At 45.9% G+C, this 26,818-nt stretch overlaps 1 protein-coding gene across 3 annotated transcripts in view; it reads right to left on the minus strand.

Moving 5' to 3' along the window:
• LOC138528629 (uncharacterized) overlaps positions 1-26,534 on the minus strand; it is a 306,819-nt gene extending 280,285 nt beyond the window's left edge. For 2 of the 3 annotated variants that reach the window (XM_069640438.1, XM_069640440.1), the window contains exon 1: positions 26,314-26,417. The gene's annotated coding sequence lies outside the window, so the exon portion shown is untranslated. Of the gene's footprint in view, positions 1-26,313 lie in introns of all 3 variants that reach the window. The other variant, XM_069640439.1, reaches the window with a different exon arrangement.
• Positions 26,535-26,818: the final 284 nt, after the last annotated feature.

Raw genomic sequence — 26,818 nt, forward strand, 5'->3', positions numbered from 1 at the left:
TCTTTTCCAACATACCTCCAGTTTATCACAAGTTTTTGTCAGTCTTCGACAAGGGCACCGCAGAGAGTTTACCTCCACACAGACCCTACGATTGCCCTATAGATCTGGTCCCTGACGCTCAGATCCCCAAGGGCCGAATCTATTCTTTATCACCAGTAGAGGATAAAGCCTTGAAAGAATACTTGCAGGAGGCATTACGTTTAGGCCACATTTGGCCCTCCTCCTCGCCTGCTGCATGCCCTATTTTCTTTGTTCCAAAGAAAGAGGAGGATCTTCGCCCCTGTGTGGACTACAGATGTTTGAACGCCATCACTATCAAAGATAGATACCCCATACCTCTCATCTCTCCACTCTTGGATAGACTAACACACGCATCCATCTATACCAAATTAGATCTTCGGGGAGCATACAATTTGATACGTGTACGCAAAGGGGATGAGTGGAAGACGGCGTTTTGCACCCGACAGGGTTTATTTGAATACCTAGTAATGCCCTTCGGTTTGTGCAACGCCCCTGCCACCTTCCAGCGGTTTATGAATGAGGTCTTTGGGGACATTCTGGACAATTATGTGGTGGTCTATTTGGACGACATTCTGATCTTTTCCTACTCTTTAAACAAACACATCCTTCACGTCCAAGAAGTCCTATCCCGTTTGCGCAAGAATGCGCTATTTGCCAAGCCTGAGAAGTGCCAGTTTCATACCAAAGAAGTAGAATTTCTGGGTTTCCACATTTCACCAGGTGGGTTGACTATGAATCAGTCTAAAGTACGAGCCGTTTTGGAATGGCCGGTCCCGGTAAACTTGAAGTCTTTAGTCTTTCCTGGGCTTTGCCAATTTTTATAGGCGGTTCATCCCTGGTTTTTCTACTATAGTGGCACCATTAACTAAATTGACCAGTCCACGTGCCCCATTTATCTGGACCCCCGAACATCAAGCCTGTTTCGAGTCCTTGAAATCTGCATTTACCTCAGCTCTGGTCCTACAACACCCGGATCCGGAGTTGCCATTCTTTGTCGAGGCAGACGCATCATCCTTTGCTTTGGGAGCGGTATTGTCACATACTTGCCCAACCTCTGGTCCTTTACACCCTGTAGCGTATCATTCACGCAAGTTTACATCTACTGAGTCCCATTATACAGTTACCGAAAAAGAACTCCTGGCGATTAAAGACGCATTTCAGGTATGGAGACACCATTTGATGGGGGCCAAACACCAAGTCACAGTTTTCACTATCATAGGAATTTGCAGGATCTCGCATCCCTCAAGTGCGTCAACAGTCGTCAGGTGTGTTGGCACTTATTATTCGCAGCCTATGACTTTGTTGTGAAACACCTTCCTGGTCTGTCTCATGGTAAAGCAGACGCTCTATCCCGCTCCCCTGGAGGAGTGTCACTTCCGGTCTTCCCAGGAACGGTGCTTGACCACGGGCATGTAGTATGCTTATGCACTCCTTCGCCTCCTCTGTTGTCAGCCATACGCACATGGGTTTCCCAACATCCACAACAGTTAGCAGAATGGGATCCCGTTTATCATGATGGTTTACCTTTTGTTCACAACAGGTTGTTCCTACCCTCTAGTGACACTCGAAACCTAGCTATGGAATGGTCTCATGATGCTGCCATCTATGGCCACCCAGGACAACAGCGTACTCTGGATCTACTTAAACGCTGGTGCTGGTGGCCTTCGATGCGGCGTGACGTCGAGAATTATGTCAACACCTGCTCAGTGTGTGCCCAGTGTAAGTCCTGTAGAGGCCGCCCTTTGGGTCTTTTACAACCCTTGCCAATTCCCCCCAGAACCTGGCATACCCTTACAATGGATTTTGTGACTGATCTCCCTCGTTCACAGGGTTATGATACAGTATGGGTTGTAGTAGACGCCTACACAAAGATGGCTCGCTTTATTCCTTGTTCTGGTATACCCTCTGCACCTACATTGGCAAATCTGTTTTTCAAGTCCATTTTTTGTTTGTTTGGGCTGCCTACAGTCTTGGTTTCTGACAGAGGTTCACAATTCACGTCCCATTTCTGGCGTGCGCTCACTAAATTATTGGGTATTGATGCACGATTTTCCTCTGCTTACCACCCGGAAACCGACGGCCAGACAGAAAGGGTAAATCAGGCCATGGAACAATATTTACGCTGTCTTTCACTACAACATCAGAAATCATGGGTACACCTGCTACATCTCGCTGAATTCGCCCATAACTCCTCCTTGCACTCTTCTACTGGATTTTCTCCGATCGACTCCCTTTATGGCCAACACCCCCGTACATTGCCCATTCCCGATTATGCATCCTCTTGTGCTCCTGCTGCCTCATCTTGTGTTCGCGACGTGGCCATGGTTCATGCCCAGACTCTTGCCCATCTGCAGGAAGCTCAGTTGGCCATGAAAGCTTCAGCCGATAAGAAATGGGTTGCTGCTCCTGTTTCCCGTGTGGGGGACCGAGTTTGGCTGTCGTCCCGTTATCTACATTTGCCTGGCTGTCGCAAATTGCTTCCCAAGTTTGTTGGTCCTTTTCGGGCGTCTGGTGTCCTGAGTCCTGTGGCTTATCGCCTATCCCTTCCTTTGACCTGGAAGGTCCATCCAGTTTTTCGTACTTCCTCCTGAAACCATGCCCTGGTCCTACGCGCCTGGTCTCTCGCCCTGCCCCCGTGTCACTGGATGACCCTGATGTTTATGAGGTTGGGGGTATTTTGGGCTCTCGTCTCTTCAGGGGGCAGTTCCAGTATCTCGTGGATTGGTTGGGTTACGGTCCTGAAGAGCGCTCTTGGGTTCCTGCCCGGGATGTGCATGCCCCTCGTTTAGTGGCCCAGTTTCATCGGGATTTCCCTGCTTGCCCACGGGGTCATGGGCCTTTTGGGGGGGGCTCTGTTACACCACCCACTGGTCACCTTACGCACACGAATACACGTGCAGTCACTAAGCCCTCCATCTCAGGTCCTGTTTTGCCTTCCCCTTCTGACCTCATGTCCTCACTCCCTCAAGCAGCACGGCAGTGGCGCAGACAAGGGCATCTAACGCGCTATGGTCATATTCACCCATTGCAACGTTGGCAGCTGCCCTGGCGTCTTGGAGACAGTCGAGGGAGACGTCGGCTTTTTCCTTTGCTTCGTCACGCCCTCAGGAAGACCCGGCAGCGTTTTGAAAACTTGGGTCATGTGACAAGGAAACGTGCTACATCATCGGTCATGTGACACTCCTAGGCCCCTTTAAAACCGGAGCCAATCAGGCACTGTTCGGCGTCTTCGAGTCTCCTCATCTTGAACCTGGACTACGGACTGTTCTTCTTGGATTCCTCTGTCAAGCCCTTGGATACTGTTTTGCTCTGCTGTTTCAGGACCTTTGAACTGTATTTTTGGATTCCTTTGGGTTACCCCATGGTTACGACGAACTTGGCTGGCTTTTGACCTTGGAACTCTTAACGGACTGTTTTCGGATTTCCTCTTCCGTTACCTTTTTGGAGTACCCTTTCCATACAGGTCTTGCAGTGTCTATTTCTACAACAATCTACGCCTACCCGCTGCCGCTTGCTACACTATGCAGCCACACGGAACACCTCAATTCTCATCTTTGTTCTTCCTGTCCCCAGAACCTTGGTAAGCCCCTTGATATTTGTTACCTCGCTATTCAGTGTATTGTTTGCCTTTGTACTGACCCATTGCTTGCTTTACAGCGGTCGAGGGGTCACCGGTATTCCTGGTTCCTGGCGTTCTTCGGCACTCAAACAACCTGTGGCCTCAAGGATTTCTCAGGAAGTTATTTGTATCTTTCTGAGTGGAACTTGTGGACAGAGGCCCCATAATCTTCACGACCATCAAGTCATAACAGTTTTGAATTGACTGATTAGTGATGGTTCTAAAGGCTGTGGGCCCGATTCAAGCAATTTTTTGCACGGTTCAATGTGAGTTTGCACTGCTGAAAAGTGACTTTGCACTGCCGACACAAACCCCGATTCATGGAACTGTGCAAAGTGTATTTTTGCAGTGCAAAGTCAGCGCAAAGTCCTTTTTGCAGAAAAAAATGACTTTGCACTGCAAAAATACACTGCGCAGTTACATGATTTCTTTGTTGTTAATGTAAAAGGTCCGAGTTGAAGTATAATGCATTTGTTTATATGCAATATAGAAAGGATCCCCTTATTGGGGTGATTAAAATCTGCACGTGTTATTAGTATTATTTGCAGGAGAGTCTCTGCTTTCCTGTTGATTTAATCTTTCTTTAAATTTCAGGTGGGGCTGAAGAAATCTAAGTTTATATTTACATCAATTATTTTGAGGTTTTTCCAACTGTTATTGGTGTAGGATGTTGCTTTTCTTTTGGGCTGCATTTTACCAAGGGCCACACGAATGACAACAACACCTATAGAAAGAATTTGGGTAAGTCACTACAGTGGCAGTGTAGCTATCCCCTGTATATCACGCAGGTTGCTTAAAAAAGGGTTTTATCACATGGTTTCCTGGCTGCTGTAACTCTGCATTAGTGCTTAATAGTACCTAGCGCTTCTCACATTGATCTTTCATTTTCTATTCGCATATCCATGTCTATAGAGCACGATATGCAGCAAGTTAAGTGAGAAAAGGCTGACACTATAACATATCTCCCCCTCAACAACAACCAAGGTACACCAATATTCATGTTACTTCAAAGCAACCCTTCCTTTGTTCCATACACTCCCATCCTCCAGAACTACTGCATCACTCAACACTGGCTTGACCCTCTTTGGTCCTCTGAACTTACTCTGTCCCTTGGGCACACACCTTGATTTGCGCACCAACACCGCCTCACCTTCAGTCACTCTTGTAAGTCTAGCCCCTATTTTGCTGTCAAACCTCTTCTTCATCATGTCATTATTTTTCCTTACCCTCTCCACAAACCGTCCTCTACCAAACCACGCTAGACATACAGTGGTGTCGATTTTCCTCCGCCATAACACCTAGAAAGGTACCAAACCTGTGATTGTGTGTGGAGCAAACCAGTATTTATACACCCTTCTGTGAACTTGTTCTTCCTATTCTTTCCCTTGATAGACTGCCATGTGTATACTCTGCATCAGCGTACGGTTAAATAGTTCCATGGCCCCTGTGGTTTCGGGATGAAACACTGCCATCTTGTGTTGTGTCACACCAATACCCAAAAAAACTCATTATCCTGGATGTAAATTGGCCATCATTTTCAGTGAGCAGTTTTTCTGGAAATCCTTCCCCTCTGAAATATCCGATCCAAAATCATCACCACCTGCCCTCGAGTCCGCCTCCTGTACAGTCTCTACTTAAACTAACTAGGAGTAAAAATCAACTAGTACTATAACCTATTTCTTAACTCCTGCCCTCCCTACAATTGGACCCAAAATGCCCATAGCCACAAACTCACAAGCAACTTCAGAAATTCCAGAGGCCTCAATGGTTGAGCATAATTTTTCAAAACCTTGTTTACAAAACGGCACATACTCCTCCACTTCACCTTCTAACTCCAGCCACCAACAGTATGCTCTCAGTCGCCCCTTGGTCCTGGTCGTTCCCATGTGACCTTTTTGCCCCAAATCTAGCAGTCTCTTCATCAGCCCAAAAGGTGGTATCATCCGCCCAGACCTTAATATCCAATTACCTTCCACACTCAACTCATCTCTCACCCTATGAAAGGGGCCCAAACCATCCTCACTTATCCAGCTCACCCAGTGTTCCAACACAAAACTGTTCACGTTGGCCAGTACTACATCCTCCTTCTCTGCAGCCTTCCAAAATTGTTCTTGTATAGCGCCATTGCAAATGGCAAAAATCACCAGGTCCTCCTACTGCATTACTCAACACTGCTCCATCTTCTTCAACCAACCTCCCCTAATGCCAGCGAATCAGTTGGTGACCTGGAAAGAAAATCTGCCAAAATGTTCTCTTTCCCCAGAATATCCTTAACAACAAATGTGTGCCGTTGGAGCACTGTATCCCACTTCACAATTCTGTGCGACACCCCATCCAGACCTTTAGATCCAAAAATACCGACTAGTGGTTAATGATTAATTAAGCAATATGCCCTGAGCGGCGGAGTCATTACCGAGTCAGATACCCCGGGGCCCATAGATTTAATGAAGGCCCCGGGGCATTACCTGACTCGGTAATGCTCCCGCTGCGAGGGGCATATTGCTATTAGTACCCCGGCCCGCAAGACACTGCGAGACCGGGGTACTAAAAGCATGTTTTTCTGTCCCAAAACGCTGCAGCATTCCTGGACAGACAACAGAAAATAGTAAATAAAAATGACTGAGAAAATGGCTGCCGGAGAAGGGAAAACGGAGGCCATTGGGAGCGGATGCGCTGGGAACACTTCTGTTCCCTGCGCGTCCGTTCCCGAAAAAATAAAGAGAAGAAGGTAGGTGGGGTTGGGAGGGCAGAAGGGAGGGGGGGGGACGTACCTGGGTCCCCAGCAGGGGACGATGGAAGCCTCCAGCCATGTGGAGGCTCGGAGCAGCTCCGGGTCTCCATGCGGCTGGAGGCTGCCATTGTCCCCCACCGGTGACAAAGCAGGCTGAAGGTAAGTGGGGTTGGGAGGGTGGGCAGGACAAAAAAAATATATACCTGAATCCCAAATTGGAGCCTCCTCATTGGCTGAGGGGCTGCCACGCCCCCGCCGGGGACAAAGGTGTGGAATCCGAGAGATTCCCGGCCGGGTAATGCCCCGGCAAGGGCCAATCAGAATGATTATTTCATTTTGATTATCCCTCGCCGGGTACTAATAAACAATATGAACTTCCTACCCCACAGTAATGCCTTGAAACTTGTTATTGCCCACATCACACACAATGCCTCTTTGTCAATGATAGAATACTGTGTCTCTGCTCCCTTGAGAACACTGGAAACAAGCAATAACCCTGTGACAACCACTCTAATTTTGAAATAAAACTGCATTACTGGCATTCATCATAATATGAGTGTCACACTCTGTATCAAAAGCTTTCAAAGTGGACCCTCTGAAAATAGCCCCTTTTTATCTCTTCAAATTCCTTGTCACATTCCTGGGACCAAACAAAGATACCCTAGCAGCACTTAGCATGTGTCCCAAATAATCACTCTCTGCATTTCTGAAGTGACATTTACTCTTTTGAAGTGTTAACCTAACCCTGCTCAGTTCCTCGAGTACCTCAGCCAACCGACGATCATGCTCTTCAACAGTCTTACCTGTCACTAGAATGTCATCCTAAAAATATAATACCCCTTTTATCTGTCCTAATACTACATGCATCACTCGAAGAAAAAGAAAAGCTGCTGCTGATACTAACCAAAATGGCATGTGTGTGAACCTGAATGTTCCCTCATGTGTGATGAATGTGGTGTAGTCCATACTCTCCGGGTGTAGTACTACTTGATGGTACGAAGAGGCAAAATATAAAGAACTGAACACAGTGCCCCGGCTGCCATGCTCACAAGTTCCCCTATGTTGGGCAATAGAAACGTGTCAACTACCACACATTTATTAAGGCCACGAAGATTTACACAAAGTCTGAAACTACCATTGATCTTACTGACATCTTCCACCTGAGAGATCCACTTGACGTTTCATCAACTTCAATAATCCCTCTTGATTTCTGCAACCACCCCCATCCTTAGAGCTATAGGCACACATCTGCTCTTAGCCGCTACAGGGACCATCCCTTTTTTTTAGATAAATCCTTTGACAGAAACCCTTCAATCACTCAATGGTATCACTAAACACTTCCTCAGGTTTATTGTGACTTTGTTGAACTAGGGAAATATGTCCAGGGACTTTGCAATCAATAACTATGGCCATTTCACATTGTTCAGACCATCCCAGCAGATTGCCTCCTTTTCTTGCCACGTAAGCTTTCCCCACTGTTGTCTTATGTAAGCATTGTAACAGAGCTTTAAAATACCCAATGATCTCAATCTGAACGTGCCCATAAGCACTTGCTTTAATATTGGGCGATTTAAGTTGTGTGACCTTGAAACAGTCATGCTAAATTTTATAACCTATCATGGCGTAATCTGGCACTGAATCTACCAACATGCATACAGTCACCCTGTTAACCACCCCAGAGGCATGAGGTTTTTCCTCCTTTCTGGTCGTATATCCAGGTTCTCTTCGACCAATGTACTCCTTCTTTCTCAACAGATACTATCTTATCACCGCTATCACCTTCCTGCTTGGCAGTCATTTCTTTAACACCTTTATGTGAAAAATGTGCACAACACCTAGCTTAATGTCCCTTCTTTCCACATCGAAGACACACTGCATCAATGTCTGAGCATGTACCCGAATTCGGGAAATAAAACATGCTCCCACAGTGAAATGATTTCTTCACTTTGTCCCCTTGACCAGGCCTGCTCTTTGCGCCCTTCCGTTCACCAAACCCTGAACTCTCCTGCGGCTTGACAGAGTTCGTCGGATTACCAGCACATTTCTTACTATCCAGATGTCGCCCTTTTTCGGCATTGTTGTGACCGCATTTGTTGTACTTCGTTCCTTCAACCCCCTCTTCCCTATCTCCCCAATGCATGCCATAACCTTTGCGATATCTAGGAATTCTTCCAGGCTGGGGTCCCCTTTTCCCCAAATGTCTTCTTTAATTTTATTCTCCTGCACTTTGAGCATAAACTGATCACGAGTCTCATTTTGTGTGGCACCAAAATTGCATCTGCTGGCAAGCTTCCTTAGAGCAGATATACATTCCACCACAGATTCTGCTTTGTTCTCGTGCCTAGTCCCAAAATAATGTCGTTGAAGTATCACAATGACTTTCTTCTCAGAGTGGTTGTTTATTTTTCTCAAAATTAGCTCATAGGCATTCAGCTTTTCTTCCCCCTCCCCCGCTCCAGTACAAGATGGCATCGCATCTGGTTGACTCTTCAGTATGTGTCTCCCTTCAAAGCCCAAACCATGCATATGTAGGCCTCTGCATCGTTACACACTATAAGATGGCCCATGGATGGCTAGCACATAGTCCTGGAAGTCCTCTTTACCAGACTCCCATTTGACTGCAGGCTGTCCAGAGTGACCACCAGAAACTGTGGTGGCAAAGTGGTCATATTCATCAGTTACAGTGGCACAGAAAAAGATAACTCACCCTCCAAAACCAAACATATTAAATTGATTGATATTTTATTTCTATCGCGCTCGTACACAAGTGTTTCAGAGTGCAACAAGGCAAGGGAGGGGAACAGGGGAGAACAAAACAGCAATCTTACTAGGCCCAGTGACATTGGGAATGCGCAAGTGCATGGGGGAGGAGAAACGTGCATGGAAGGGGGGAGAAGTGGAAAGTGTGAAGCAGAGAAACAAATAACAATAAATAAATAATAAAGGCAACAAACAGTGGTAGTGCAGCCAGCAATTTGCAAGTGCGAGGTGTAAGGCAGCAGACAGGGTAGGTCTGATAAGTGCAGGAAGAAAAAGGGGGGGCTGTATGGGTACAGATACAGACCCCAGTGCAAGGAGTGGCCCGGAGGCAGTGCAGGAGGGTGGCAGGGTGAGCAGGTACCAGGCCCCGAAGTACAGAGGGTGCCATGTGCACAGTGCCAAGAGAGAACAGATCAGCAGGGGAGAGGGGGAGCGAAGGCAGAAGAAAAGAGGAAGGTCTTGAGGTGCTTCCGGAACCGGAGATGGTTCTCGTCAAGTTTTGAGTGGCAGGGAGGCTGTTCCAGAGGGAGGCCCCAGCCGAAGACAGAGATCTACCCCCAGCTCGTTTATTTGAAAAATGACTGACCCTGAGGGAGTTGGAGGTAGAGGAGTGAAGAGCTCGAGAGGGGAGGTATTTACGGAGGGATAGCTGAAGGTATTTTGGACCCAGGCTCCAGAACGCTTTGTGGACAATGCAGAGGATTTTGAATTTAATCCTTGCATCCACTGGGAGCCAATGGAGAGATTTCAGAGCTGGAGAGATACGATCCCAGGGCTTGAGGTCAAGGACAAGTCTCGCAGTCCTGTTCTGGATTAGTTGCAGAGGGCGGAGAGTAGAGGCAGGTAGATTTAGAATGAGGCTGTTACAACAGTCCAAGCTAGAGAGAACCAGAGCTTGGGATACCATGAGCTTCTGGGGGAAGGAGAGGAAATGCAGAATACCTCTGAGGAGGTGCAGTCGGAAATATGATTTTTTTTTAGAGACCTCAGAGATGTGGGCGGAGAGGAAAGGGTGGAGTCAAAGATGACCCAGAGGTTCTTAGCCTCGCAGGTGGGGGTAGGAGGAGGGCCAAGGGAGGCCGGCCAGAGAGTGAGGGGAAAGGATGGTGAAGGTGTGCCGATGTGGAGGATCTTCGTCTTGCTGGCATTCAGACAAAGATCATTGGCAGCACACCAATCTTGAATGGCAATTAGGCAGTCAGAGATGAGAGAGGGAGAGGAGGTGGCAGAGGGCAGCCTGAAAATGAGTTGAGTGTCGTCAGCGCAGCACTGGAAATTTGAGCAGAAAGTGGCAATGCAGTGGTCGAGAGTTGCCAGGTATTGGTTGAAAAGCCAGGGCGAGAGGTTAGACCCCTGGGGAACACCACAGGTAGAAAGGAAGATAGATGAAAGGAAGGACCCAAGATGGACCTGGGAGGGTCGATCTGAGAGGAAAGAGGTCAGCCAGGCCAGAGCCTGATCAGTGATACCCAGGTTTTCACGGAGAGGGTTAAGCAGGATGGTATGGTTGACTGTGTCGAAGGCAGAAGAGAGATCGAGGAGGATGAGGACCGAGGGAATGTTAGAGTCAAGGTTGGAGAGCAGATCTTCACGGATGTTCAGGAGAGCAGTTTCCGTGCTTCTGGCAGCTCTGAAGCCAGACTGGTGGTCATGGAGACACCCAACAGAATTGGAATGAAGGTTAAGCTGAGAGATGGCCAACTTTTCCAGGAGTTTGCCAAGAAAGGGAGTAATGGAAATTGGGCGATAGTTAGCTGGACAAGAAGGATCAGCTGCAGGTTTCTTGAGAAGAGGATGCACAAAGGAAGGCTTCAAAGGGGAGGGGAAGGATCCAGAGGCATAGGAGTGGTTGCAGAAATCAGCATGGGCCGAGCGAGGGTGTCATGTGGTCCTTGATGGTTTTAGAGGAACAGGGATGAACCTGTTTTGACGAGGCTTTCATAGATCGGACTTGTTTAGCGACCTCATCAGGGGAGAAAAGAGGAAAGGACGAGAAGGAGGGTGGGAGGGTGACTAAAGGAGGGTCAGCAAGCACAGATGGAGAGGGGAGGGGAGGGGTGTGGGTGGACGGGATGTCCTGGATTTTTTAAATGAAGTGAGAGGCAAGGGCATTGCAAGAGCTTGGGAGGCAACAGGAGGGGTAGAGACTGCAGCAGGGTTGGCCAGCTCCTTGCAAATTTTAAAGAGTTCTGCTGAGTTGTTAGATGCCGCAGAGACACGAGCTTGAATGTGGACTCTCTTCTTGGTGAGGACAGAGTGTCAGAATTGCCTTTGTAGCAGGCGACAGGCCAGTTTGTCAGAGGATGAACAGGAAGTCCTCCATTTCCTTTCAGCTGCCCTACACTTACGTTTAAGTGTAACTAGGTCAGAGTCATACCAAGAATTGCACTTGGCTTTGTACTTCAAACGGATCCTCATGAAAGGGGCAAGAGCATCAAGCATATAAGAAATTGAAGAGTAGAGCAGAGACAGGGCTGTGTCAGGATGTGAGACAGCCAAAGGTGGAGGGGGGAGAGAAAGTGGCGGCAACAGCCTCAACTGATGCACGCTTCATGGGCCGGATGTCTGAGAAGGTAGGTGGCAGTGTTGGGGTAGGCTTGGCTTTGGGGGAAGAGAGGGAGAGATGATAGGAGAGGAGGGAGTGATCGCTCCAGGAGAGAGAAGTGGTCAGAGGGATGGAGAGGGGGAGGTCAGAGGAGATCAAGACATCAAGTGTGTGCCCTGGTGGACCTAAATATTAGGTCAAATACCTTATGTGGGTGGCACAAACACGTGCCCAATGCAGTCGTGGACTGGGACCCATAAGAGGCCCTGGGAATAATGTTCAAAGTGGCCCCAAATTGCACCCTTTTAGCAAGCCCAGCCTTTTCCTATGGTAACATTTGGAAATACCATACAGAAGAGGCCCAGGGTGCAGAGGCCTACCAGGAAATCTCCAGAATTCGCTATAAGCCTGTCCAGCCATGGTCCAGTGCCTTTTTCCAGACATTTACATTGCGGCAGAAATGACGGATGATGAGTTTCCCAGTTTAACGGTTGTACAGGGATGAGGAGGAAGAACTGATGCCAATCGTTATGTCCATGCTGAAAAATCAAACGTTCCCAAATCTCATGGGTCCTTTACTCCAACCATTCTGCGCGTTTGCCAAAAGATCCTGAGGCACACACGTGTCCAGAGGTCTGTTCCTCTAGACTCGTTCCCACAGCAATGGAGACTTGCTGCACTGAAATCATTGCCGGCGGGCTTCCTGAAAACCCTGCACCTGGCTCTTAGCTCTGTGCTGCTTCGGACAGGCTCCCAGGTGGCACTCCAGGCCTGTGCAGCCGAATCCACTGGCTGGCGAAGCCTATCACTATGCTGCTGCAGCTTCAACGGGATGCACCCAGCATCCGAAATCCATGGCGGGGGAGGCCCTCACTACAACCAGTTGATATGTTATGTTATAGGTACTTGTATAGCTTACCATCACCAACGTTATTGGTCTCCAGGCACTCTGGTGGAACTGTAAACGAGAAGGTGGGATGGGTTAGTAAGGTGAAGAGGGAGTAGGATAGTGAGAGGAGTGGTGTACTGTTGGCAGCTTCAACTCGGTATACACTGGGTGCTGAGCTTCGGTGCGAGTATTGGGTCGGTGTCAGTCCGTGTGTGCTGTTGGTGCGGCTTCTGTGTTGTTGCGGTTTATGTGTTGTTGCGGTGTGGTGAAGTGCGTGCAGCTTGTTGTGCGAGAGATGGTTGTGTGAGTTTTCTGAATGAGATAAGTACGCAGAGAGGTTGAGCTTAGCACGGAGTAGCCGAGCCGTTAAGATAGAAAGGAGAAACTCTGCCCATCAAAGAAGGACCGGAAAGCAATTAACAGGTTCAGGGACGGAGACCTCAAGACAGCTATGGGCCGAACCGTCGAACGGTTCCTGTAACTGGAATCCGTGCGAGGGCGAGTGCTATTTTCTAAGGATCAAAGAAAAGAAATCTGAGTTAGAAAAGAAAGGGAGAAGCCAGAAGGAAATGCTCAATATAGGAATACCCTGAAGCGAAACTCACGGAGCGTCTTGCAAACTCCTGAAGAGTAGCTACGTGCTGTGATGTGCGTCTTCCATCCATTAATACTGTGGACTCCTTCCGTAGTGGGCGTGGCTTCCTCCGTATGCAACGTCTCTTCCGCAGTGGTAGCCACTAGTCCGTTGCTGTGACTTGCTTGTAACGCCACATTGGAATGTAGCAAAGTAACCAAACTGTACACATAGCGCTTTGTAATGGATTACAAAGTGTGGCAGATGCTAACATTCAGGTTCCATCTAGGTGTGGCAGATGCTAACATTCGGATTCCGTCTAAGTGTGGCAGATGCTAACATTCAGGTTCCATCTAGATGTGGCACATGCTAACACTCAAGCTCCATGCAGTTGTGGCAGACGCTAACATTCACAATCCTATCTAGATATGGCGCAGGCCAATGTTCTAAATTCTAAGTGTGGCATATGCTAACATTCAAGCTCCATCTCGGTGCGGCAGACGCTAACCTTCACAATCCTATCTAGATGCCGCACAAGCTAATGTTCTAAATTCTGAGTGTGGCATATGCTAACATTCAAGTTCCATCTCAGTGTGGCAGGCGCTAACCTTCACAATCCTATCTAGATTTGTCACAGGCTTGTAAGTTTAGAAACTACCCTACCAAAGAAAGTATATAATGTTGGCCGAAAGCCAATCGCATCATGCATCATGAGCCCTACATCGCCAATAGAGAATCGTCAACATAACCATAGAGCGTCCATTTTGTGCTGTAATATCCGCCATTTGCTTTCCTTTCCCTTCTGTTCAACGCTTTGCAAAATGTATTTTTCCATAATCTCACGCACAGAGCAAGGCCATGGTTTACACGTTGAGAGACTGGCCCAGACAGAAATGCCAAACAGTACAGAAATGCATTGTTTCTCTCCCTCACAAGTCCTTGAAGGCGAGCAGCGAGGCATTTAATCAGCAGCCCAGGTGCCGGCTGGTCTCGCTGAAGCTGTAGAAACAGGCCGTTAAAGCATGAATTATACTTTCCTAGCGGCCCCCTTTTGGGGCTCTCCTTAGATCAAGCTGACCCCTAGTTCACGAATAGAAACCAGTAGATAACACGCTTTGAAATGTGTCTCTCCTACGAACACAGTATACTCGCTGAACAAGTGCCTTGTGTTCTTCATAACAAAGAACTATGCCTGCTTATTGCAAATTGCAACTGTTGCTAAAACGAGTATTAGATTGAGTAAAAAAGGTGTCATACGGTGTCATATTTGTCATAATTGTCAATAACCGAACCCTAGCTCAAGAAGATACATTATGGGCAGCTTTGATGTGTCACAAGGAGATTGTACGATTGTCTTTTTATATATACGATGCTGTTGTAGAATGTTCGCTCTCTTGCGTCTCACGAGGTCTGGGTGACACACATTGCGAGATGTTACACCCAGTCGGACAACCGAGAATATTTGCTTTGCAATAAACCCTAATACTTGGAAATCGAACCTCTTGTCTGTCGTATCACTTAATGTATGGCGATTGTGCCTTGTTTCCATATGCGAGTGTCTTCAGGACCTAGCAAAGAATGGCGCCCGAATAGGGACCCCCCCCCCTTTTGCTCCATCGTGGCGAAAAAGAATCGAGGACGAAGCCGTTGAGCCGGGATCGAAAGGTGTTCGGGGCACCCCTGTAAAGGTGATGAGACTCTTTTGCAGATCTGTACACAGCCGATCCCTGATCGACGAGCAGCGGCCAGAGAGCATCGAGGCGAGGGTCCCGAAACGAGGCAGATTAAGCCAGATACGCAGTCACAATGATTCTTGGTTGCGTCTGTATACGGACGAATTGCATCTCGAGGGACGAATTGATTGATCAGGTGAGTCGTGCCCCGATTCTTAACAGCCCTGGTATTGGTTGAGAGTTGCTCTTGCAAGATCAAATGCCCAGGGTAAGGTACGAATAAGATCAACATGCCTGGGAAATGTTCTTATTGTCTAGTGGGACTTTTCCACTGCGGTAGACAATCTTTGGAAACTGGCCAGGCTGTGCCACCCATAGGGTTGCACGCATTTGAAATGTATGTAAAATATGGGATAGGGGCGATAATGTTTAATGAAATTTGGCATAGGCAGACCAGGCATGTAGAAGACTTGCAGTGGCCGAAAGATGGCACTTTTGAGATGGCACGTATAGAGCACTTAGAATCAGTACTGCTGCACAAGAAAGCATGCCCCGCGACATTTGACGTCATAAGAGACTGGAGGAAGGAAGCTAATCTCCGTTTAAGAAGTAGGGAGAAACACGCACACAGACACAAATCAAACACAGAAAAAGCGCTAGAACTAGAAGAGCTTAAATGGACTGAGGATATCAGGAGAGAGGATAGGAGTATCCAATTAGGCATACAAAAATTATATCCCCAACAAGAATTGCATGCATCAGACAAACTGATAAATAAAATTCTAAACGAACAGAGAAAAGAGCGCCCTCAAAGTAATGTTGACACAATTGCACCAATATGCATTGCTCCACCTCAGTTGCCACCCCGCATTCCTGTTCCAACTGCACCATCTCCCCCTATGCACGTGACACCATTTCCCCCTCCACCGACAGAGCAGGAATTAGCAGCTGCAGAAGGAGGCATTTCTGGGGAGGAGGGGCATGCCCAAAGAGGAAGCGCCAGATTGACAGTACGGTTAGCAGGGAAAGAAGAGAAGAATTGAAAGAATGGGCAGAAATGTATATTGATGGCAATTACGAGGGATCCGCGCTGAGTGCAATGTATGACTACAGGAAGCTTGGTGAACAACAGGTATTGTTGGAATGCATGGGGGAGTATCTTATAGATAGCTGGAAGAAATTGACTGGTATGTTAGCACCGCAGAAGTTGCGGGATCTAAATGCTTTTTCGCGTATGAGGGAAAGTGCGGCTGAGATAAAAGAGCACGCAGACAGACTGTTTGAGTTTAAAAATGAGCTAGATTAACTGCATGTAGAGGTGAAAAGAGGGAAACAACAGGTTATCCCATATGTCAAGTGGCGATTTTTTCCGCTGTCCAAACCTGTTAGTGAAGAGATGAAAATATGTACGCGAGAGGCGATTAGATGGATTACGGATGCTAACATTTCTCCGATGGAGGTGGATGATATGTTTGATCAGTATACAGTAGAGATGCTGAGGAAGGCATTGCAGGTGATGGTTGAGTATTTACAAGATTAATGTTTTGAAAAGAAGTATTGTTGCCCCCGAATTAATGACCATATACAAGAGAGCGTTTTCACCTGAATCTGGAAAGTCTGCCCTCTCCCTCGATTTAGCTATAGTGCTTAATAAGCGAACCAATGAAAAAACGCCCAGTTCGATATTGCCCATGAGAGAAGTCCCTCCCACCTTTGTGCCAAAGGTAGAGATTGCAGCCACTGAAACGACTGACGCACAGGTGATAGAAGCCCATTATACAGCAACGTTTGTGCATGTCCCTTTTTCCAGACAAGAGGTGAATAATATAAAACAAACAATCCCATATTTGAGAAAAAAATCCAGCAGGGTTTTAGAAAGAGATTGAGTCCTATTTGAAATCGTCCATTTTCACAATGAGTGATATTGACCTATTATTTCCTGTAATTCTCCTAATAGACAAGACATATGGAAACAAATTAGAAATGTGAATGATATTGATATTTTGGGTGGGACAAGGGAACATCTGATTAAAGAGGATACAGACAGGAAAGCTGGCGAAAAAACATCACCGGTTTTATTAGCATTACCAGCGCGCATAGTTCAGAAATTAATACTAGTTCCTGAAAGAATAATTGTGTGGGATAAATTAATGGCATGCGTGCAAGGTAAAGATGAACTGGCAACTGACTATTTTAATAGATTTGAAGAAGTATTTGCAGATTTTAGTGGCCAAGATTTGAGCACTGAATCCGGGAAGAGATTATTTGTTGACAAATATGTGAGAGGGTTGCTACCGAAAATTCAAAATTTTATTATGACATCTGAAAGTGCTTGGCAAGGAAAATCACAGAGTGAGGTATTACACATGGCACAATACTATGAGAATAGAGTAAATACAGAGAAAGAGAAAGAAACGAGGGATAGAGTGAATCTAAAAACGAGAGTATTAATGCAGCAGGTAACGAATAATAACAGGGGCGAAGGTAATGCACAAGGAAGAGGGAATTTTTCCAACATGCACTGAGGTCCATTGGCAAGCACAGTGCCCACATTTGCAGAATAGAAATGGAAATGCCCCGAGAAGGAAGAATAGAGGTCGCCCGGGAACACAAGGACAAAATAGGAACTCAAGAATGCCGCAAAATCAGAATCACCAGGGAAATAACAACCCAAATCAGCCCAAATCAGAAACAAACTCAGCAACAGCAGAATGGTGCAGGAGAAGGAAACGTTTTTGACACTCAATCCAATTCATACTACTCTGGCGACTTTACATCTGATGATGTATTGTTCAACTAGGACAGCCCAAGACAGGGGTCGGAACCAGTGTCTATTCCCGTCGACCAGAAAAGCCCTATGTAGAAATGAAGGTCGGGAATAGAGAGCATACTTTTCTAGTGGACACAGGTGCGCAAAAGTGCTCAATAGACCATCACTTGGGTCCAGAAATACCACTGTCAGGGCAAAAGAATGTTTCAGTAGGGTTTGCAGGTACGCCAGTAATTAGCCCAGTATCACTGTCAGTGCCTATAACACTAGGTCCATTCACTGAGTCTTGCCCATTTCTTTTGACACAAAATAGCGGCGAAAATGTATTGGGTTTAAATTTGTAAAAAAAAATTGAGTGCATGAATTCATTGTTCCCCTGATGGAGTGTATTTGACAATAGCACAACAAAAAATACAAGTGTCACAATTTCTGTCTAAACCATTACCAACCGAATTAAGTAGTGTGCCAATTTGTATATGGGCAATGAATGACAATGATGTTGGTTGTTTGCAAATAGGGCCAGTGAAAATAATTTTGAAGGAGGGAGTTACATTGCCACGTATTCCGCAGTATAAAATTTCGGCGGAAGGCGAAAAAGCGTTGAAGTGTATTGTTTCTGATTTAATTAAACGGAACTTGATTGAAGAGATTACTGGTAGTACTTGCAATAGTCCAATTCTTCCAGTTTACAAGAAAGGAGGGAATGAAATACCATATTGTTTCATAATTGATTTGCGAGGATTGAATAAAGTAGTTGATCCTCAATTCCCATTGGTCCCAGATGTCACTACCATTCTAACTATGATACCAGCATCTGCATCGTATTTTAGTGTTATAGATCAGAACAATGCATGTTTCAGCATTCTGGTACATCCAGATAGCAGATACTTATTTGCTTTTACATTAGGAGGACGTTCTTTCACATTCACACGAATTCCACAAGGTTACAATGAGAGCCCAAGTATTTATAGCAGAGCGTTAAAAGAACTAGACACGCTAGAGCTACCAACAGTTTGTGTACTATTGCAGTACATTGATGACCTGTTGATTGCTGCTGACACAGAAGACATTTGCAAAAAGAGTACTGCTAAATTGTTGACACATTTGGCAGTACATGGACATAAAGCTTCATTGAAAAAGTTCCAGTATTGTCGAAAGGAGGTGGCCTATTTGGGCTACCTGCTTTCGAAAGAGGGAAGGAGACTGACATTAGAAAGAATAGAGAGCATATCTGGTATGCCTATGCCAAAGAAACCGAAAGAAGTCAGAGCTATAATAGGCATGGCTTCATATTGTAGGCAGTGGATCGCTAACTTTGCCATGATCGTGAAACCGATGGCATTAACAAAGAAGGATGTTGCATTGCCTTTGCCATGGAATGTGGAATGTCAGGATGCATTTGATTGGCTCAAAATTGCGTTATGCTCAACTCCAGTTTTGGGCACACCAAATTATGAAAAGGATTTTAAGTTATTTGTGCATGAGAACAATGGCTGTGCTTTGGCTGTCTTGACGCAGGAACAAGGAGGGGGAAATAGACCATGCGTTTATTTTTCTTCCGCGCTGGATCCTGTTGTATGCACTGTGCCGTGCAGTTTGCGAGCTGTTGCTGCGGCATCAGTACCGAGGGAATGGTTTTGGGTCATGCCTTAACCTTAATGGTGCCCCACACGGTAGACGTTCTTTTAAATAGAACGCAGACGCAACACCTCACATCAGCTAGACTGATGAGATATGAAATTGTCCTGTTTGCACTGCATATTCAAATTTTGAGATGTTGCGCTTTGAATCCTGCAGAATTAATGCCCCCTCCCAATGAAAGAACGGGTGAAAGAGAATCACCACCCCATGATTGTATAATGGTTACTGAACAAGAAACGAAAGGGAGAATTGATCTAACAGATACCCCACAGAAAGAGCCAGATGGAGAACTGTTTTGCGACGGTTCTTGTTTCAAATTACCCGATGGTACATCAACTGCTGCATATGCCATCACGACACTAAAGAGTATTGTAGAGAGCAAAAGAATCCCATACAATTCAACACAGGCTGCAGAAATAATAGCGTTAACCAGAGCATGTGAAATTTCTGAAAACCCGATTGTAAACATATATACTGACAGTGATTACGCATTTGGGGTGGTACACAATTTTGGTCGACTCTGGGCTGAGAGGGGTTTTCTAACATCACATGGAGCGAAGATTCAACATGGTCCTTTGATATCAAGATTATTGTCTGCACTGATGCGTCCTAAGCGATTAGCAATAATGAAATGCCAAGCGCATAAGAAAGTAACATGTAACGTTGGAAAAGGGAACGCATTTGCAGGCAAAATTGAGAAACAAACTGCCACTGATCCACACACGAAAATGTTAATTGAGAAATCAGAAGTACCCTGTATGATAGAAAATGTGATTGCCACAGTTAAAGAGATGCAAACAGAAGCAAATGCAGATGAAATAAAAGCTTGGGCTGAGGGTCCAGCAGAATTAGACGTAGCGGGTTGCTGGGAAGACAAAGAATGTAAAAAATGGATGCTGCCCAACTCCTATGCGACCGCGATGGTCATTATGGCCCACAGTCCCACACACATATGTGCTAGGAAAATGATTCAGCATTTAAACACAGTATGGCAGAATTCACGCATTAGAAAAAATGCTGAAAGATTGGTTCAGAATTGTATGACATGTTTGCAACACAACATTGGAAAAGGAACAACTACCCCAGTAGGTAGTTTTGGCACCCCCATTTGAAGTGGTACATTTTGATTTCATAGAGATGGAAAGATGTCAGAATTTGAAGTACGTCCTTGTAGTAGTCTGTGCATTCAGTAAATGGGTGGAAGCATACCCGCTTAAAGACTGCACAGCAATGAGCACAGCAAAAGTGATGCTGAAGGAGTACTTTTCCAGATTTGGCATGCCAAGTGTAATATGGTCAGATAACGGTCCGCATTCTGTTGCCGCCGTGATATTACAAATCTGTGCAGGCCTCCAGATTGATAAACGATTCCATTTGGCCAGACACCCGATGAATGCCGGTCTTATTGAGCGCCAAAACGGCATCTTGAAGAATAAGATTAGCAAAATGTGTTCAGGGAGTCAGTTTAAGTGGCCTGATGTGTTGCCCTTAGCTTTGTTATGGATGTGCACGTCTGTGCAGGCAAGGACTGGGCTCTCCCCTTACGAAATCGTAATGGGGAGACCCGCGAATGTTTGTAGCGCCCCTCAGCCTAGGCGCTTGAGAGAAATTGAATATCCTTTGCTCAGCACTTATTGTAACGTGTTAACTCAGAAACTACATTTGATTCATCAGCAGGTGCAGGAGGCTCTTCCTGTCCGATACACCGGCACGGGGCATTGTCTGCAGCCAGGAGAGTGGATTCTGGTAAAAAACATTGAAAGAAAATCTTCAACTCGTTGGAAGGGCCCCTACCAGATCCTCCTGTCAACACAGACTGCAGTCCGAGTGGATGGTCGAAAGGCATGGATTCATGCACCCACACGAAAAGAATTCCGTTCTCGTTGAAAGAGCTGCCTGATCCAGATGACAAGAAAGGAAACAGCTGCCCTTGACTCGAAAGACACCATCACCAGTTCTCTGCCACAAATACTGTCTAAGCCTGAGAAAGAGCCTGAAAAGATGGCCACAGAGGATAAAGGGCTAGAGGTACCCCAACTTTGCCCAGCTGAACCTGCATCATCGCGGGCTGACATTAAGCCTGCTTCACCACTTATTGCATCACAGGCAGACACTGAGCCTGCCTCTGAAAGTGAATCTGCATTATCCATAGATCACACAGTACCTGGAGCAATGAGGTACAACCTACACTCTCAAAAATGGAAGTGATCTGATCTACATGTTTTGTTTTGCCTCTATTCCCAACACGGATGAATTGGGAATCGGAGGCCTAGGGAAGTGGAGCGTGGAAGCTGCGTCAATCTGCATCAGCGTGAAAGCTCTGGAACGCGGCTTCCCGGTGCTGTCTTTGGAAAGAAATGACTGGCCTATGTTGATCACCCCGTGCGATCAAGCGGGGCGCATATGGTACAGGTACAACTGATGCTTGCTCCAACGTTTTGGAGCATTGTACAGAGCCACAATAAGCTTGCTATTCTCTTTATAAAGCAGGCTAACAAGAATTGGCCTGGACACATTGCTGATTTCTTTGGACACTTTGCTGATTAAATAAGGGCTGCTCTAAAGAAATTATTCACGACAAACTTTGCTGAGAAGAAGAATTGCAGACAATGCCTATACTTACTTCGGTTTCCTCCTTCACCAATGCTGATGACGTAATAGATATATAGACTATAAAAAGGTCTAGAAGAATTTGCTGTAGGAAGTTCATGCAAATGATTATAACACTGCTTTGCATTCTGAGTACACTGATCCCAGTATTATGGTACCTGGAGAGCGTCCATCCATTAAGTTCTCTTTTGCCTGCTACCAATGCACCTGCCACAGACAGTTCAATCCATGTACTCTCTTATACTCTCCCTCCACTAGAAGAAAGACACAGAAGAGGGTATGACAACAACACGTTGCTTTTGATCATGAATATGACTCACTCTATCCTGAATAGAACAAATTGCTGGGTCTGCTCCAGCCATTACCCCTTAATACGGCATGTTACGCATCACCAAGTGCACTATTTTATGGGAAGTGGAATAAGAGTGATACGGATCAACTAGATGGAACAAACAGATGAGTTCGAAAGACTGGTAATGGAACCTGTAGGTAGTTCCATATTTAACAGAGCAAGAGTAATAAAGCCAGTGGTAAGACCAGTAGATAGACTTTATGTGACCTATAAATCATCTGTAATCACTTTCCACATGAACCCAATAGGAAACAAGGACGTTGTGCCCCCCTCCTATACCATTAATTACAACCCGCGCACTGTCCTGTTTTGCTTACGAAAGACAGGTTCCTATTCAGTAGGCACATGACACGGAATATTGCAATACTTGAGAAAGAAAAAGAACCAATATATGTAGGTGATCCCGTTTATTTTATATGTGGAGAAAAAGCGTATCCCTGGTTGCCTAGAAATTGGGGTGGGACATGTTACTTAGGAATCCTTTTTCCCGGTGTACGACTTTTCCGAACGTCGGACATAGCGAAATTATATAGATCTAGGCCCCGGCAGGATGACACAGGATTAATTGCGGAAGACATAGCAAAATCATTTATCCCATTCTGGGGGCAAGCCATAAACGATAAATTGAACGGCCGACATATTGTATAATATGACCCTAGAAGAAAAGGCAGTTAGATAAATGACACTTCAAAATAGAATGGTTCTTGATATAATTTTGGCCGACTGTGGAGGTGTTTGCAAAATCGTGGGGTCAGCGTGCTGCGTATTTGTAAGCGACTCCTCCCCCACGATTTTTGAGGCAATCAAGAAACTGCACATTCTGAGTTCTGACATCCATACTCCAACAGGCGGTTGGGAGCTGAATATAAGTTCATGGTTTTGGGAGTTACTGCACTCATGGGGATGGAAACTAATTGCAATTCTAGTAATATTACTTGGAATCCTCATGACATGTTGTTGAATACACTGCCTGCCAATCCTATGCTCCAAGATAACAAATGAATGTGTACACATGGTATTAGAAAAAAGAACTGCCAAATTGGATATGAATAGAGACAATGAAATAGAAACAATGAAAGAGTTCATGTCAATTAATATTGATGATGATTACAGTAGCATGCATAGCTCAGAGCTAGATATGTGGTCAGATGAAGATGCGATGTATGGCTGATGCTCTTGGCTTAAGGCCAAAAGGAGGGTTTGTAAGTTTACAAACTACCATACCAAAGCATAGAAAGTGTATTATGTTGGCTGATAGCCAATCGCATCATGAGCCCTACATCGCCAATGGAGAATCGTCAACATAACCATAGAGCGTCCATTTTGTGCTGTAATATCTGCCATTTGCTTTCCTTTCCCTTCTGTTCAACGCTTTGCAAAACATATTTTTCCATAAGCTCATGCACAGAGCAAGGCCGTGGTTTACACGTTTAGAGACTGGCCCAGACAGAAATGCCAATCTGTACAGAAATACATTGTTTCTCTCCCTCACAAGTCCTTGAAGGCGAGCAGCAAGGCATTTAATCAGCAGCCCAGGTGCTGGCCGGTCTCGCTGAAGCTGTAGAAACAGGCCGCTGAAGCTGTAGAAACAGGCCGTTAAAGCATGAATTATACTTTCCTAGCGGTCCCCCTTTGGGGCTCTCCTTAGATGAAGCTGACCCCTAGTTCACGAATAGAAACCAGTAAATAACACGCTTTGGAATGTCTCTCCTACGAACACAGTATCCTCGCTGAACAAGTGCCTTGTGTTCTTCATAACAAAGAACTGTGTCAGCTTATTGCAAATTGCAACTGTTGCTAAAATGAGTATTATAGATTGAGTAAGAAACGTGTTATAAGGTGTCATAATTGTCAATCACCAAACCCTAGCTCAAGAAGATACATTATGGGCGGCTTTGATGTGTCACAAGGAGATTGTATGGTTGTCTTTTTATACCCATGATGCTGTTTGAGAACGTTTGCTCTCTTGTGTCTCACGAGGTCTGGGTGACACACGCTGCAAGACGTTAGACCCAGTCGGACGACTGAGAATATTTGCTTTGCAATAAACTCTAGTACTTGGAAATCAAACCTCGTGTCTGTCGTATCACTTAATGTATGGTGATTGTGCCTTGTTTCCATACACAAGGGTCTTCTGGGCCTAGCAGGCTAATGTTCTAAATTCTAAGTGTGGCATATGCTAACATTCAAGTTCCATCTCGGTGCGGCAGACGCTAACATTCACAGTTCTATCCGGATGCGGTGCAGGGTGGTGTTCACAATTTCATCTAAGTGTGGCACATATTGACCTAGACAGGTACATTCAGATCAGAAATATTGGACAGTCTATATAAGGGCCACCTGGACAGGTGACCTGGAGTTTGTAGAATGTTTCAAAATGGGAAGCCCAGCCACAAGACCAAAGGTTAGATTCCAAGCCCTGCCTGACCAAATTCTGGAAGTTAGTGGCACTCCAAGTAACCACTGTGCAATGTCTGCCATTGCTTATGCTTGTAAGCCCTTTCACTTGTTACCGGAAACTGTGTTTCCCCCTTGCCTTAACAATCGGCTGTCCAGGTGGATTCTCCCGCTAGTTGGTAGTACTTCCTGAGTTGCTGCAGTGTATCGCGCGTCACTTGATATCCCTGGCCTCCATGTTAGGTTGGGACCATCATTAGGGTAGTGCATAGAGGTCATTGGTTACCATAACGTCTGGCTATGTTTTGCCATCACAGGAATGGTATCTTAAAACTAGTAAGGAGCTAGTGAGAAAGACACTCAAGACTGCTTTGGAATGACACATCTGCCCATTATCTGTACAGGATCACGCCAACCTGCGTGAGCCGGGGTCATGAAATAAACCCTCGGCCGTAACAAGTGCTTTAAATGGAAAAAACCCCAAGTGCAGGTACTCACCAGGCTATTGAGCCTGAAATTCCGGCGCAGCGCTATAGTCGGCCGTTCAGAGCGGAACCTTCGGCACAGGTCCCATTTAGGCGCACCCTGTTTGCAGGGAATGCCCAGTGAGATTAAACGATGTTCCAAACAGTACACACTTTGCTAAAGCAGTGTATCTGAGAACCGTTCATACAAACTCTCAGTTTGTTGCTATGCGTTGTGTAAAAAAAGTTTCTTTTTTGCATATAAAACTAGAAGATATCATAGCTGTAAACCAAGCTTTAGAAAGTGAGTTGTATTTATTTATTCTTTTATATGAGCGCATGAAAGCCCAGAGGCATCTAGATGCTAGTTATAGAAAGTGCATCGTACAAGTTCATGACATGCAAAAAAAGCATGTGGGTCGCAGCGTAATGGTAGATAGTGGGAGTATATTTGGAAAGCCTCACCTCATGGTAGGGTGCTACTTCACTGTTCAAACAAGCATAAGAGACAAATCAGTGTGTGTACATAGTCATGAATACAGGTAAGCATAAGGCAAACTTTGGTTAGGGGGAACAGACTGGGAACGCCATATGGTACAGGGGATTACATAGGAGTACATTTGGGCAGAAAGTCAAACGCAGAGCGGGAGATATTGTAGGGATCTAGTTACAGATAGTAGTTACTATGGATTGCAGGTTGCATTGGTGCCATGCTTGCATGGCTGGAAGACATTGATGTAATGAGAGAAGTCAGAGGTGAGAGGTAGCAGCAGAGTGGAGTTTCCGGGACAAGTCTAGAAGACTAAGACAAGGTGCAGCTCAGTGGGTTTGGAGACGGATAGATGCAGTTACCAGGCCTGTAGCAAAAGACAGGCTTAGGGAAGAGGGTCACCCCCTCGAGGAGTGTAGTACACGCGGTGGTGCAATCACGGTGAGGTATACTAGCTGCAGCGTTTTTCTAATGTCTGAAGTTAACAAATCGGCGAAGGAAGTTGCTCATAGAGTCATTACAGTCAAAACGGCAACGGGCTGGCAGGAAGCGCACATGAGGGGGCAGTGCCGCTTGCACGATAACGTGGGACAGCTACATACCAGTGGGGAGTTAAAATACTGCAGGAAGAGACATTCTAACAAGCCAGTGCCGCCCCAGGACGCAGCGTACACAGATTATCTTTGGAGTCAGTGTTAGCAGGATGGAAAGACAGCGCAGGGGGCGGGGGATAGAGCTTAGCAGGGCAGCCTGTGTTGTGTATTACGTGGCACTCACACAATAAAGGCAGAGGCGGTATCTTCCATGCTGCTTCTTTATTTTCTCCACAGGTAACTGACAACCGTCACCCAAGCCCTTCCTCCTACTCCCCGCTCCAGTTCCCCTGCACGCTGTGCAGGTCCTTTCCTCTAGCGGATCGCGTGCGTGATGCTAAGCCACAACAGCTTGGCTAGTTGGGGCTGACTTCCGTGAACCACGCGTCACGCGCGTGTAAATCTGCCTCCAGCAGCTGCAATGCCGGCTTAAAAACAGTTCATTTCCAACAATTATGTCTTTTTGAAAAACACATTTTGTGTAAAAAGCATTTTTATGTAAAACTCACTCACATACATATATATAGTAACACACAACACAGCCATTAGTTTAGTTCTAGGAACTTGACTACTGCAAATGTGATTTAGATTTTTTTCACTAAATTGGATTTGGTTGAGAAAACTAATGGTTGTACTGTGAGTTAGTATATATATGTATGCGAGTTTTACATAAAAATGCTTTTTGCTCA

Source organism: Ambystoma mexicanum, chromosome 7q (genome assembly GCF_040938575.1).
Source record: "Ambystoma mexicanum isolate Mex_15411 chromosome 7q, UKY_AmexF1_1, whole genome shotgun sequence".
NCBI classification, from domain to species: Eukaryota; Metazoa; Chordata; class Amphibia; order Caudata; family Ambystomatidae; genus Ambystoma; species Ambystoma mexicanum.